We start from the raw sequence: 16,457 nt of genomic DNA, 5'->3' as shown, positions 1-16,457 counted from the left end.
GGCTACGCAGTCCGCGGGGAAACCTACCACCGACAGTCTTAAAAAAAGGAAGAAAAAGAAGAGAAGAAAACGGAAGGAATAAGCCCGCTGGGAGCGATTTGTGACCATTCTCTAGTCTGAAATCTCTAGGCTTCTCGGACACCCCGGTTTCACCCACAGAGTTGAGATGCTGAGATGGGTGCTGTTTTGTTTTTGGTGTTTTTTTTTTCCCAAGAGAAAGGGGACAGATCAATGTTGGGGGGAGAGTTGGATCTTTGTTCAGCTTTTCTTAAGCAGCACATACACAGGTGTCACCGCCAGATCGCGTTTCTTACAAATCTGTTCCATTTGAAGCAACATTGGAAAAGAATGAATGTCCTCTGGATTGAATGGTGCGCCTTTATATGAGGGAGAGACGTAAGGGGTTCAGGGAGCCCTGAAGCTCCCTCCTGCAAGGCAGCGTTAGACAGGCTGCCGGGGACTCCGGCCCCCAAGAGCCCTGCGGAGGGACCTTACAGCCACCCTCAGAGCATCTTCCTCAGGCGGTTCGTGACTCTAGAGCCGGCAGAAAAAAAGGAGGGGTGGCGCGACTTATTTCCTGGACCTGGGATCCCTGTCTTATGAGAAGGGGCCGTTCTCGGGCGGGGGGTCGCCCCAGAATCTCCTATCCCGGGCTCTGGATTAACTCCGCAGCAGGGCCCCAGGAGCCAGGTCCCGGTCCAAGGAGTCAGGAGCCCTTTTCCTCCAGCCAGAGGGGCCAGAACAGTGGAGGCGGCAGCCCTGTGCGCACTTAGTCCCGGACAGGGTCCCGCCGCCTCGCCCTTCCCAGGAGCGAGAACCTGCCAGTTATTGTCACCCCTTCTCGCCGGGGCACCGACCGACCGTCTGGGGCTCTGCTGACCCCCGACAGTCCGGACCCCTACCTTCCGTGGGCTTTGGTGATTGGTGACGCTTTGCGGGGAGGAGCAAGGGGAACTATTTTAGAAACACAAAAAGTGAGAAACAGACACAGGGAAAAACTAGACTTAAAAAAAGAGGAGTGCTGTTAGAAGGGACAGCAGTCACTTCGTGGCTTTCTTTCCGAGATTTCTGGATTTGGAAATGCAGAGCTCTCTGCTCTGACCCAAGTCACTGGAACGTGGTTGGCCTCCCTGCACGGTACTGGCGCTGTCCGGCGGCGGCGCCGAGGAGGAGGCAGGATTGGGGACCCGAGGGGCAGAGGGGTCTGGGAAGTAAAGAGGCTGAGGCCGGTGGGAGGAGGGAAGCGGCGAGGGGGCGAGAAGCTGCACTTCAGTCTCGGCTGGTGATTTATGCGGGTTCCGGGCGGCCGAGGCGATGGTACGAGACCGCGCCGGGGTCAGGCGGCTCTGACGCCCGCCCAGGCCGCACTGCATAGTCAATGAGCGTCCCCGCACCGCGGAGTTACAAAGAGCTGCGGCAGCCGCTGGGGAGGCGTGCGCGGGAGGGGCTGGGTGGCTCCCAGTGCGGGTGTGGGCGCGTGGGGGGTGTGGGAGGGTGAGCGCGGGCGCGAGTGTGGGGTGTGTGTGTGTGTGTGTGTGTGTGTGTGTGTGTGTGTGTCCTTTCACTGTAGCAGCCAGGGCTCCAAACATTCCTTTCTGCACTGAAGGGTTTTCCTCATTGTTGTTGTCTTTGTGCTCCTGTGTTGCCAACTTACTGGAATTCCTGACGTGGTTGCACAGCGGGGCTCAGGCTGACGGTACGAGCCAGCTGCGTTTGTGTACGGGGCCGACCCCGCCGTTAATCCCAGAATAACGCAGTGAAGGGGGGAGAATGGAGGGAGAGCGGGAGGGAGGGGAGCAGATAAAGGGTGGGGATGGGGAACGAGTGACCACTAACGGAGCACGGTCCATCACTCCCAACGCTGTGGGTGTAAATTCACACATCCAGTTTTCCACTAGAAAATCTCATTTTCTCAGTGCAACCCCAAACTGGTGCCGCTTGAAAACAAGCATCTTTTTGCAGCCTGTTTATCTCCGGTATCTATACCTGAGAAAATCTAGATTTAGAAGACTAAATCTGAGGACCAGCATCCGGGAAAGCCCGAGTTAGCACAGTGGTGATTTAAGCCGACATTGTTTCTATATGATGTAAAGAGCAATTTCTTTTGTTTTCCACATTTCTCTCTATATATATGCATGTAAGACTTTACAGTTAGCCAGAGACAGAGAGGAACAGTGCAGAAAAGTGATATTCTAGTAAATTTATGTTAATTGACTTCCTTGAAACATTTTCGACTTGTACATATTATTTTACTTATGCATCTCAATAACAAATCATTAAAACTATTTTCAGAGAATTTGTTCCTATCTTAAACTTCTGTTTCCTGCAGTGGGCATAAAGTTGTAAAATCTCCTTGAGTAAAATTCAACTTCAATTTGCTATTAATCCAACCCAGACTTGCTTCTTAAATGCTATTGAGCCAACTACCCACTGAACAGCTCCAGTCTAATGTCCTTGATACCTTAAACTCAACATGGTGGAGCCTGAACCGTAAACCTTCCTTGTTCCTTATCTCAGAAAGGGGCACCACCATCCAGCCCAGAGGCCAAGGCCTGAATTGTCATTCTTGACCCCTCCCTCTTTCCCACCCCTATATGCAATCAATCATGAAGTGCTGTTAACTTAAATTCTTCAATCTACTTTCTTTACTCCCAAACCCACCCACTTCTCTCAACTTCATGGCCAGTAGCCACCTAGACTCTCTCACCTGAATGATGGCAAGAGCCTTATACAAGTTCCTTGTCATCAGTTGTGCCCCCCACCATCTATCCATCTATTTTCCATTCTGCAATCAGATGATCCAAAGTGATATTTTGATTAGGCTAGTGCTTTCAAACAAAGATCATTACTAATTAGAGGGTAAGAAATCAATTCAGTAGTTCAGACAAGAATTATTTTCAAATTAAATAAAACAGAATAGAAACTAAAATAACTTTCATGTGGAAAGCATACGTATTGTTTCACAAAACTGGTTCATTCATATGTATATATAGGTATATATGGTCACCTTATTATAGATCACAGTCAAAAAAATTTGAGGTATCTCTCCACAAATTACACATAGTAGGAGAAGTGGAGAAACCTGGCAGATATCTTAGTAGGTTTTATTATTATTTAGGTATAGTATGGTCAATAGATCAGGAGATGACTGCCATTGGAAAGGTAGTGTATTATACGCGTCCAGCTGCCAAGAGAGGGAAGACGTGTCACACAACTGGGGGGCCACACAGGGAAGTACCAAAGTGAGCATTCCCAGAGGGAGAGGAGGGAAAATGTGGGCAAGCAGCTTTTCTGTGGTTTCTGAAGAAAGGAATACGCAGATAGGGTAAACACGCTCAGGGTTGGCCAGTTTGTATTTGAAAAACACTCCTTTGGGAGAACTCTCAGAGGAGGGAGGCACTGAGGGAGGCAGGAGGTCAAGGCAAGGTGACTAGGGCATACCATCAGGTTGTCCATTGCAAGGTGTGTCCAGCATATGCCTGCAGGGCAGATGTTAAAGCATCTTAAAGATTACAGAAGCTAGAAACTTGGTAAATATAGCAGATGCCTCATGGTATCACTGACAAAAATGCATAATATAGCCATGAGAAAGCAGCAGACAAACCCAAACTGAGGGACATTCTATAAAATTACCAACTTGTATTCTTCAAAAATGGCAAGGTCATGAAAGACAAAGACTAAGGAACCTTTTAGAGATATGGTAATTAAATGCAACACACAGGCTTGGGTTGGACTTGGACTAGGGAAAAATATAGGAAAAACTGAGGCATTTCAATGTCGACTATCTATTGGATAATAGTATCTTGTAATGTTAAATTGTCTGACATTGCTTAGGAAAGAGAAGGTCCTTGTTCTTAGGAAATACATCCTAGAGGATTTAGGGGTACAGAAACATGATTTTGCAACTTATTCTCCAATAATTCAGAAAGCAAAATTTGTGTGTATGCGTGTGTGTTAGGAAGAGAGAGAGAGCAAATGGGCAAAGAGTATGTGAGGGTTTCTTTGCAATATTCTTGCAACTTTCCTGTGAGTTTGAAATTATATTGAAATCAAATGATTTTTTCAAGTTTGAGAAACTTGGAAATCATAAATCCACATGAACAGTTCCTCTCCTATGTCCCAGTGTTCACTCCTATTATTGCCTGTGTCCATTCTTTCCCTCCCAACACCTTTCTTCATCTGGTTAACTCCGATTAAATTTTCCAATCTCATCTAAAATACCTCTTCTTCCAGGAATACCTCCCAAGCCCCCCATAGTGACTTAGGAGTCCCTTCTAATGTGTCCTCACAGCTCTTTTTCCCTCAGTCCAGCTGTCATCACACTTGTATTCCCGTAACTTCCTCAAAGTTTCTCCCTCTGAAACCAGGATAATATTTTTTGCAGTCATGCAGACTACATAGATCACTTGGTTATAACACTTCGGTAGTTTTCAGAGTATTCTGAAATAAAAATCAAAACTTTTAGCATAATCTACAAGTCTTTGCAGGATCTGGCCCCTGGCAATCTCTTGAATCTCATATGATAGTCTAGACACACTGGCCTCCTCTTGGTTTCTCAAATATACTATCTGCTTTCCCAGCACTGATGGTGAGATTCAGAGACATAGGGGAGAGATAGGCAGAGGTTCTTGGAGCTGCCTAAACTCCTGACTCCACTCCAGGTCTAGCTTCTAACCTACTATATCCTTAAAATAATCCTTCTTTTGCTCCAGCAACTTGAGTGGATCTCTGCCACACGCAAAACAGAGCAAGACTGAAACCATCAAAAAGTACCAAAAAGACATCTTAAGATATCTCACCTACCAGGCAGCCCCAGTATGCTTCTGATGTAATAACAACTGCAATCCAAAAAGGAAGAACACTGCATTTATGACTCTCCCACCGCCTACCTTTTTAAATAACTTGTAACCAGGTCCTGAGCCATAAGTCAGCTGCCAGTTCATGGTAGGTAGCCAGGGCCAAGAAAGCCACAGCAACACCTAAAGGGACAACCAGTGCAGCAGCCACGTTTTCCAAACCAAAAATGGAGACACCAGATATAGTATCACAGGAGAATCCTCCTGATTTGCAAATATAGTCATATGAAAAGTCTTGGCAGAATGTTTTTTTTTTTATTTTTTTTTCAACGTTTATTTATTTTTGGGACAGAGAGAGACAGAGCATGAACGGGGGAGGGGCAGAGAGAGAGGGAGACACAGAATCGGAAACAGGCTCCAGGCTCCGAGCCATCAGCCCAGAGCCCGATGCGGGGCTCGAACTCACTGACCGCGAGATCGTGACCTGGCTGAAGTCTGATGCTTAACCAACTGCGCCACCCAGGCGCCCCAAAAGTCTTGGCAGAATTTTAAAGAAACAACAGGGAATCTAGTAAGTCTCACGGATTGAAAAAAAAAAAGTTGAATAAAATTAGGACTCTGCTAAAAAATGTTAGGACTTAATGACCCAATCACAGGAAGCCCTGGGAGTCAGGTGAGCCTAAGGCATGCACAGATGTTCTGATCAAGCCAGAACTCACCAGAGTCAGGAAGCACCAGACCCCTCTGCCCCTCCAGTCCCCAATCCCACCTTCTCCTCCGCTTCACAGTGCAGGGAGGCCAACCACATTCCAGTGATTTGGGTCAGAGCAGAGAGCTCTGCATTTCCAAATCCAGAAATCTCAAAAAGAAAGCCATGAAGTGACTGCTACCTTTTCTCACAGCCCTCCTCTTTTTTAATTCTAGGTTTATTCCTCTCTGTGTCTGTTTCTGCCTCTCTTTTTGTGTTTCTAAAATAATTCCCCCTTCCTCCTCCCCTCAGAGTGTCACCAATCACCAAAGCCCACGGAAGGTACGCAAGGTAGGAAGGTACAGTCTGGACTATTGGGAGTCAGCAGAGTCCCAGACGGTCAGTTGGTGCTCCAGCGAGAAGGGGTGGCAATAACTGGCAGGTTCTAGCCCCTGGGAAGGGCGAGGCGGCGGGACCCTGCCCGGGACTGAGTGCCCTATATCAATGTCACTGCTGTGATATCTGGCACTTAGATCTCCCAGAACCCTCCTAAGGAGAATTTAGATCGACTCTCAGAATTATTCCCCTGGATCAACAGGAGAACTCTTTCTCTTTCAGCTCCCATCCCCTATTGGTTAAGAGTGATCATGGGGGGCATTACCTTCCCTGTCACCTGGGGTATGCATGTGTGTTCACCCTAGCCACTAGAGCCTGCAGCAATGGAGAAGCTCCTGGGCACAAAATGAAAGAAATGCCACAGACACCTGAAGCATAATGATTGCAGTCAAGGTGAGGTGAAACCCGTGTAAGGAGTCAAGTGACTAGGCAGTTGTCATACCTTAATGTTCTGTGGTACTTTTACCGTGTCCCCTGGTGAAATCATTCTGTCTAAGGATCAGGATCTCTGATCCAGCAGAACCTAAACTGCATTCTTGTTATTTAACAAATTCTTACCGTGATGATGAGAGGCACCAGCATATACCTGCCACATGCTAGATCATAGAAGACAATATCCCAATCCCACAGCTTTGTCCTTGAGCAAATTACAAAGCTTTGTCCTTGTAATTTAAATACAAATTGAACAAGTCATTCTATTGTACTATTAGGGAAGCTCCTTCTGGGTTATGAGGTATACATACCTTCTTCAACTTACTATGGGGTTACGTCCTCCTGATAAACCTATCAGAAGTTGAAAGTATCGTAAGTCAAAAATGTATTTAATACGCATAACCTACCGAACATCATAGCCTAGCCTAGCCTAGCCTAGCCTAGCCTAGCCTAGCCTACCTTAAACGTGCTCAGAACACTTACATTAGCTTACAGTTGGGCAAAATCATCTAACACAAAGTCCATTTTACAATAAAGTATCAAAAAACTCCTGTAATTCATTGAGCAGAGTACTGAAAGTGAAAAACAGAATGGTTGTGTGGGTACAGAAGGGTTGTAAGTGTTATCAGTTGTGTACCCTCATCACCGCCTGGCTGAAGGGATGAAGGGAGCTGAAGCTGCCACTGCCCAGCATCACAACACAGTACTATACCACACACTGCCACCTCAGGGGAAAAAATCAAAATGCAAAACTTGAAATACTGTTTCTGTTGGATACATATCTATTTTCTACCATTGTAAAATCAAAAAATCGTAAGTCAAATCATAAATCGAGGACAAGCTGTATAATAAAACTAAAGCATTCCAAGGTCAAATACCCAGTATTAAACCTCCTTCACTTGTAAATGAGTTGCTTGTTCTGAGGCATCACTATTCAAGATCCCATGTTAGTAAATCAGGCATTTTTATGGTGCTGGCAGAGGCACTGTGAAAAGGAAAGACAAAACCACCTTCAAAGTACCAGTAGATTCTGGAAAAAATAAATCACCTCTTCCTCCATATATAAAGGGTCCAATGTAATCAATGTGCCACCAAGGGACTGATTTTTCTATTTTTTCTTATGTCAATGTTGGCAATTTTGCTTTTCTAGGAATTTTTCCATTTCATTCACATTTTCAAATATATTGGCATAAATTTGTTCATTATTTCCTCTTATCTTTTTGGAATCTGCGTGATTTGCAGTACTGCCCTTCTTTTCATTACTACATTGATTGATTATTTCCTCCTTTTTTTTTTCTTTTCTAGTATTACCAATTTTGTTGGTCTTTTCGAAGAACCAACTTTGGATTTGTTTTTACATCAATTACATTTTTATTTTTGTTTTGCATTTCATTAATATCTTTGCTTTTATTATTTCCATCTTTCTACTAACTTTAGGTTTTATATACTGTCAGTCATTTATTACATTTTTTTATTTCCATCATTATATTTTCAGTTCCAGAATTTCCATTCAAATCCTTTTTTAAAGAGCCCAGTTCTCACATGAAATTGTCCATTTCATCATCTCCAACATATGAATTGTATCTTTTGAAACTGTCAAATGTTTATCTTTCTTTTTTTTTTTTCCTTTCATTTCATTCTAGCTTCTGGTATGCTTGACAAATTTTAATTGAATACTTTAAATGAGTATAACATATTGTGTAAGCTATAGATGATGCTATCTCCTCCAAAGAGAATTTCTTTTCCTTCAAGTAGGCAGTTAAAATAGGGGTAAATCTTTGATCCAACCAGAATGAAGTGTCTCAAGACTAGATTTCAGTCTTTTTTTTAATGTTTATTTATTTTTGGGAGACAGAGAGACAGAGAGACAGAATGTGAGCAGAGGAGGGGCAAAGAGAGAGGTAGACACAGAATCCGAAGTAGGCTTCAGGCTCTGAGCTGTCAGCACAGAGCCCAACATGGGGCTTGAACTCACAAACTGTGAGATCATGATCTGAGCCAAAATCAGATGCTTAACCAACTGAGCCTCCCAGGCACCCCTGGATTTCAATCTTTTTGAGGGCTGAACTAGTTCTGGTTTGTCCTTTAAATACCTCAGTAGAAAATGTGCAGCATTTTCCAGGAACTTTTCTTCCTTAGTGGCTCTGAGTTCCAGTCTTTATCTCAGCAGCACCATGATACTACCAAAAGCTCTGATTAAACTCTTAATGTGTAAACATTTATTTATATTAGACTTCTCATATCAATGCAGCTTACAAATTGGAAATGCTTTGAGAAGAAAAGTAGCAGAGAATTTCCAGCTTTCCTAAGTGTTTTCCCTTTCTTTCTTGGCTCATGGTCTCTCAAATGCTGAGTGTGCTGTAGTTCTCCAATGCCTTTACTGTTATTTCATATTTTTAACTTTAAAATATATTTTTCATATAATTGCGACTATTCTCTCATACTACACCAAAACTCAACAAGTTGTTCCTAAGAGTTAATTACAATAAGGAATTTGAAACCACATCAAGGAACTTATCATCCACAATTACATTAAAATCCATTGATCTTTAACTTTGAATGGATTTTGTATCATTATATACTAGTCATTTTGAAAATATTAATTCACTCTTATGCAGCTCTTCTAAATGCTGATGTATTTCATTATAGAATATTTTTTTAAATTACATTGGCTAATATTACCACAAAAGTCATTGTAAAAAAAAAAGAAAAAAGTCTTTCAGTATACTTAAGCTATCCAGTTCCCAATGGCAGATACAGTTTTCCAAAATTCCAATTTTTCAATTCAAAGCATAATATGTTCTACCTAATATTTTCAGTACACCCTGTTGTAATAGGAACCTGTTTAGTAACAAATATGGCACAAAAATAAAAACTCACTAAATTTGAATATATTGCAAAACAATATTTGGATGAGATATCATCCAAAATTTGTACATTCTGTCATCATGAAAGTAATAACTTTAAAATAATATTTAAGTCGGGGCGCCTGGGTGGCTCAGTTGGTTAAACACAGGACTTTGGCTCAGGTAATGATCTCACAGTTCGTGGGTTCAAGCCCCACATAGGGCTCTGTGCTGACAGCTCAGAGCCTGCAGCCTGCTTCAGATTCTGTGTCTCCCTTTCTCTCTCCACCCCTCCCCTGCTTGCACTCTTTGTCTCTCTATCTCTCTCAAAAATAAACACTTAAAAAATTTAATAAAAAATAAATAAATAAATAAAATAATATTTAAGTCTAGAAATACCTCAAACTGAAAGAAAAATTAGGCTAAGAAAAGTTTTTAAAATTATAGTAAAAATATAGCAATTATATATGGTCTTTTTGAATTCTCTTTGAAAGGCCATTTACTTCTCCCCATATCCATTATAAACTATACTGTCATTGGTTATATTTGGACACAGTCCACTTGAATTTTGTGACACAGAAGCAGATGCTGATGGGAGAAACAAGTTGGAAAATAACACTTTACAATAAACCTATGTTCCCCAGAATCAGCTGAAGTTCCCTAAACTGAAAAAAAAATTATAATAAAAATAAAACCTACCATTAATAATGTTTGGGAGGGTGAGTAGCACAGAGACATTGACTCTGCTACCATCTGATTACACTGATCTTGGTAATTGTGGGTAAATGGACAGAAAACTTTTTGGCCAAATAGCTCTAAAAATTATTCTTTAAAATTGATTTACTACTTATATGACTCTTTATAATCAAAATCCTTACTATTTCTCAAACTGAAAAATTGGAGGTGCTTCCTAATGCAGGTTTTAGAAGAGAGAACTGCAAATTCTTTTCTTCCAACACAGCCCTTTCCAGTGGGCAGATAAAGATAAGGATATTTTCCATACCTGAGTGCCTTTGCCTCTGCTCCTTCAGAGTTGGCTGGTTTTCATCTAGACTCCTGTCTTCACTCACCAGTCAAAGGAAGACTTCTCTCTGCTGTACCTTCCTGTTCATACAGTTATTTCAACCAACAGTTAGATAATTGCCTCAGTCAGAACAGAAGCGAAAGGGTATTATAAATGTGACCTTACAAATTAAAGTTAATAAAACAACTTTATTTGCTTTTCATAAACCCCTTACTTGTAAATTAACTCTAATTTAATTGCCATGTCACTTTGGTTACTAGAAATTTAAAGCTTTAGCTTATGATAAAAATTAAGTATTATTTTCTGTTTATGTTTGAGAGAGAGACAGACAGAGCACAAGCGGGGGAGGGGCAGAGAGAGAGGAAGACACAGAATCTGAAGCAGGCTCCAGGCTCTGAGGTGTTAGCACAGAGCCCAACATGGAGCTTGAACTCACAAAACTGTAAGATCTTGACATGAGGCAAAGCCGGACGCTTAACTAACTAAGCCACCCAGGTGCCCCTAAATATTAAATATTATTTTTATCTTCATAAAAATGTTTAGGAAATCAGTTTGCAAAGTAACGTGCATTCTACATGCTATTCTGTTAGGTTGCATAGGCTTGTACGTGTCTGTGTGTGTGTGTGTGTGTGTGTGTGTGTGTGTGTGTGTAGAGACAGAGAGAGAGATGCATGAGGTCAAGATCAAGATTGAACTCCACTCTAAAAGAATGATCACTGAACCAGTACAAGTCTTTAGCTCCAAATGGTGGGATTTGAGGTGATCTTTTTTAACTTTTCTATGTTATTTAAATTATCTATAATGAATATATGCCATCTTTATGAAAAGAGAAAAAACAATTTCTATGGACACACACAGGAGGGCACACCTATCTCTCCTTTGAAAGGGAAAAATCAAGGTTGAGGAATAAAATGATCTATAAGCTGAATATTGAAAGATAAGTAATTCATATGGCTGAAATGAGGAAGAAGGAATATAATAAAATCCTTTAATTGATGCATTATAGTACCCAACAACCTTATGTGATAAGTATTTTTATCCACCCAAGATCTCCTTTCCATTATTTATATCCAGGTTCTTTTTTTTTTTTTTTTTGTAATATGCCACAACTTTTATTGCGACGTGGCCATTTTTGTGAGGGTAGGTAGTTTGATCTCAAAAACAATGTTCCATTTAAGGCTCTTTTATACAGAAATTGCCATCATGACTGATATTCAAAATATTTTTAGTGTTGCCAAACTTACATGGTAAACATAAACTCCTACACTTATTCAGTAGTGTACACTCAATGGAAAACAAAAAGGCATTAACAGCTGTTTCTTTTAAGATATGCAGGTAACAGGAATGAATACTGAGGTACTAGGATAAGTTGATGACACTGTTAACAAAACTTAATTGGCATTCCTTTTGGGGGAGGGAGAGTGAGTTAAACTCATTACAAAAAAAGTGCTTTCAATGCATAGTGTTATATCTGTGCTGCCATGTCACAAAAATAGGCTTGCCAAGGCAGGTGAGGTGTATGAATGCTCGAGCCTCACAGAACTGCAATCAAGTGCAACTATAAATAATACTGAATAAAGTTTACCATCTGACCAGTGGATAATACTTTCAAGGCATTCAATCAGCTTACCCTTTGCAGTATTCTAAGCTATTCACATTGACCATCACTTTCATTGTAGTGCTTGCTGCAAGGGAGGCATATAACCAGTTGTTTTGGCTAAAATATGACGGGAAGGCATTCCTTGGGTTCTACATAAAAGTAACAGTATTAAACAGTCTAATGGCAATCACTGATAGGCTGCTTACATGAATGGTATTTCCTTCATTCACTGTATTGGAAGGACCCAGTGGGAAGAGAAAAAAAAAACAAAAACAGAAACAAAAAACACCTAACACTATTTCAATTGATTGAGGTGGAGAAATGGAAGCTCCTTAAGATCCAGATGGCACTTGCACTTTATAAGGGTTTTCCTTCAAGTGAAACTAGTTGCCTCCCAATTTCTCTCCAAGTGTTGAACGGTCCTTTATATCATCCAAGCCATTTACTTGCCATTCATGTTTAATACCTGTAAATTTCTTTTTAAGGCATCTTTAGAGCTAGCATAAATCATCTTGCTTTTTAAAGGTGCACTCTCAGGACCCCAGAATATAAATACTAGGTCTTCTTTCTTAGACTCTTTTGTTTCGTAGTGTGGCATTGTACAAAGCATATCGGCAATCATTCAGAGGTAGCAACTTCACAAAAGATGTGTAGGGGTCCTCTACAGTATCACCAATGTCACCCACCAAGATCTGCTTTGCTTCCTCTACAATTATTTGTCTTTTGTCATTGCTTAAACAGAAGAGAACGGCTTTCTTTCTTTTTTTGATCTCCTCTTGTGTAGATTTTCTTACTCATATCATTAAAAACTTTGATGACTTCATCATTCACTGTAACTCCAGAAGCCATACTGTCCGTGGCTGTGGCTGCGGCGGCGGCTCCGGCTCCGGGTCTGTGGCACTGGTAGGAGGAGAGGGAGGGGCAGGCGGGCAGCTGCGAGTGCGGGAGCTGCAGCCCTATATCCAGGTTCTTATATTAGGTATGTTTTTGAAGAGTAAAATTATGAATTCCCTCATTAAAAGTCTTTCATTGATAAAAGTACATACTTAACATAAAAGCTAGGTGTCTTAGAAATTGGGATGCTCACAAAAAGGGCAATCTAGAAACACTAAGTATTTATGCACTAAGCACATTACTCAGGCAAAAACCTATTTACCTATTCATTAGATATTAAAACATTATCTGAAAACTTTAAGACTCCCAAAATAAAAATTTTATATATCATAATCATTTTAGCTTCTAGCTAAATTTGGGAGATTTCCCTGGACCTAGAAAAAACAAAATGCAATGAATAAAATGGACAAATTTGAAAGGTACATAAACTACCAAAACTGACTCAAGAAGAAATAGAAAATCTGAATAGACCTAAAACAAGTAAGGAAATTGAATTAGTTATCAAAACCTCCAAACAAAGAAAAGCCCAGAACCAGATGACTTCACTTGTGAATTCTACCCAACACTTAAAGCAAAATTAACACCACTCATTTTCAAACTCTTCCAAGAATACTGAATAGGAGGAAACATTTCCTAACTAATTCTATGAGGCTAGAATTACCTTGATACCAAAACCAGACAAAGATACTATAAAGAAAAGAAAATTATAGGGGTGCCTGGGTGGCTCAGTGAGTTAAGCGTCTGACTTTGGCTCAGGTCATGATCTCACAGTTTGTGGGTTCAAGCCCACATCGGGCTCTGTGCTGACAGCTCAGAGCCCAGAGCCTGCTTTGGATTCTGCATCTCCCTCTCTCTCTGCCCCTCCCCTACTTGTGCTCTGCCTCCCTCTCTCAAAAATAAACATTACCAAAAAAAGAAAGGAAAGAAAGAAAGAAAGAAAGAAAGAAAGAAAGAAAGAAAGAAAATTATAGACCATACAAATCAAAACCACAATGAGATACCACCTCGCACCTGACAGAATGGCTAAAATCAACAACTCAGCAAACAACAGATGTTGGTGAGGCTGTGGAGAAAGGGGAACCCTTTTACACTGTTGGTAGGAATGCAAACTAGTGTAGTCACTCTGGAAAACAGTATGGAGATTCCTCAAAAAGTTAAAAATATAAGTACCCTATGGCCCAGCAATTGTACTATGAGGTATTTTACCCAAAGGATATAAAAATATGGATTCAAAGGGGCATATGCACCCCAATGTTTATAGTAGCATTATCAACAATAGCCAAATTATGGAAAAAAGGACCCAAATGTCCATTGACTGATGAATGGGTAAAGAAGATGATGTGGTATATACATACTATGGAATAATACTCAGCCATCAAAAAGAATGAAATCTTGCCATTTGCAATGATGTGGATGGAACTAGAGTGTATTATGCTGCGCAAAATAAGTCAGTCAGAGAAAGACAAATATCATATGATTTCATTCAAATGTGTAACTTAAGAAATGAAACATATGAACATATGGGAAGGGGGAGAAAAGAGAGAGGGAAGCAAACCATAAGAGACTCTTAACTATAGAGAATGAACTGAGGATTGATGGAGGGAGATGGTGGGGGATGGGCTATAAATGGATGAGGGTGTTAAGGAGGGCACTTGTTATGATGAGCAATGCATGTTATATGTAAGTGGTGAATCACTAAATTCTACTCCTGAAACCAATATTACACTATATGTTAACTAATTAGAATTTAAATAAAATTTTGAAAAAAAAAATCACAGACTAATATCCATTATAAATATAGATGTAAAAATCCTCAACAAAATACCAGCAAACTGAATTCAGTAATACAATAAGAGAATTATACACCATGACCAAGTGGGATTTATCCTTGTAATGTGAGGGTGGTTTTATAAATAAAAATCAATTAATGTAATATATCATATTAACAAAATGAATGATAAAAACCACATGATCACTGCCGTTGGTACAGAAAAAGTGTTTGGCAAAACTCACTTTTCATGATAAACAAAAGTACTCAATAAACTAGGAGTAGGAGGAAACTTCCTCAATATGATAAAGAATTTATCTGAAAGACCCACAGCTAATATAATAGTCAATGGTGAACAAAGTGAAAGCTTTTCTCTTAAGATCAGGAACAAACAAAAATACCCATTTTCACCACTGTATTTAACATAGGGCTGAAGGTTCTAACTAAAACAATTAGGCAAGAAAAAGAAATAAGAAGCATCCAAATTGGAAAGGAAGAAGTAAAATTATCTTTGTTCAAAGATGACATGATATCATATGTAGAAAACCCTAAAGAACACACACACACACATTGTTAGAGCTAATAAATGATTTCAGAAAGTTGCAGGCTACAAAATCAACACATAAAAATCACTTGTATTTCTATACACTAGCAATGAACAATCCAAAATAAATTAAGAAAAAAATCTACTTATAATAGCATAAAAAGAATAAAATACATAAGAATAAACTTAACCAAGGGAGACAAAAGATTTATAGATTGAAAACATTGCTGAAACAAATTAAAGAAAGCAAGAATAAAGGAAAAGACAGCCTGTGTTCATGGATTGGAAGACTTAATATTGTTGAAATGGCAATACTCTCCAAAATAATCCTCAGATTCCATGTAATCCTACCAAAATCCCAATGGCATTTTTTGCAGAAATGGAAAAGCCAACCTTAAAATTTATATGGAATTGCAAGGGACCCCAAAGATAGCCAAAGCAATCTTGAAAAAAGATAATTTGAATCAAGTTAGACAACTCACACTTCATAATTTCAAGATTTATTTCAAAGCTACAGGAATGAAAACAATGTGTTTCCGGCATAAGCGGAGACATACATCCATAGAAAATAATTGACAGTCCAGAAATAAACCCGTACATCTGTGGTCAATTGGTCGGGGTGCCACCCATAACCATTCAATGGGGAAAGAATAGTCTTTTCAACAAATGGTGTTGGGACCACAGTATATCTATAGACAAAAAATGAAGTTGGATCCCTACCTTGTACCATAAATAAAAATTAACTCTAAATGGATCAAAGACTTAAGTTAAAACTATAAAACTCATAGGAAAAAAAAAACATAGGGGCAAATGACCTTGGATTGGCAATGCTTTCTAAAATATAACACCAGGGCTTCTGGCTGGCTGAGTTAGTAGAGCATGTGATTCTTGATCTTGGGGCTAGGAGTTCAAGCCCCATGTTGGGCATAGAGATTATTTTTTAAAAATATACTGTTAATAAAATACTTTGCAACTTGGATCTTTAAAAACTAATAATAAGAGGGGCACCTGGGTGGCCCAGTCAGTTAAGTGTCCAACTTCAGCTTAGGTCACGATCTTGTGGTCTGTGGGTTTGAGCCCCGCATCAGGCTCTGTGCTGACAGCTCTGAGCCTGCAGCCTGCTTCAGATTCTGTGTCTCCCTCTCTCTTCTCTTCTCCTGCTTGTGTTCTATCTACCAAAAATAAATAAACATTAAAAAAATTTTAACTAATAATAAGATCAAATAAAATATGACACCAAGAGCACAAGCACCAAAAGAAAAAAAAGATAAATTGGACTTCATCAAAAATTTTTAAATTTCTTATTTATTGTATAACTGAAAGTAAATAGTCATGGGGATGACTATGATACAGCATAAGGAATCTAATCAATAATATTATAATAACGTATGGTGACAGATGGTAACTACACTTATAGTGGTGAGCACAGAACTATTGAATCACTATGTTGTACACCTGAAACTAACATA

The 16,457-nt window shown here is 40.0% G+C and overlaps 1 pseudogene; it reads right to left on the bottom strand.

Annotated features, from left to right (window-relative positions):
• Positions 1–12,139: 12,139 nt before the first annotated feature.
• On the bottom strand, positions 12,140–12,673 carry LOC125173232 (cofilin-2-like; annotated as a pseudogene).
• Between the last annotated feature and the right edge of the window lie 3,784 nt (positions 12,674–16,457).

The sequence above is a fragment of the Prionailurus viverrinus genome, chromosome C1, assembly GCF_022837055.1.
Source record: "Prionailurus viverrinus isolate Anna chromosome C1, UM_Priviv_1.0, whole genome shotgun sequence".
Classification (NCBI taxonomy): domain Eukaryota; kingdom Metazoa; phylum Chordata; class Mammalia; order Carnivora; family Felidae; genus Prionailurus; species Prionailurus viverrinus.
The sequence above is the reverse complement of the archived record's forward strand: the minus strand, read 5'-3'. Positions and strand labels throughout refer to the sequence as shown.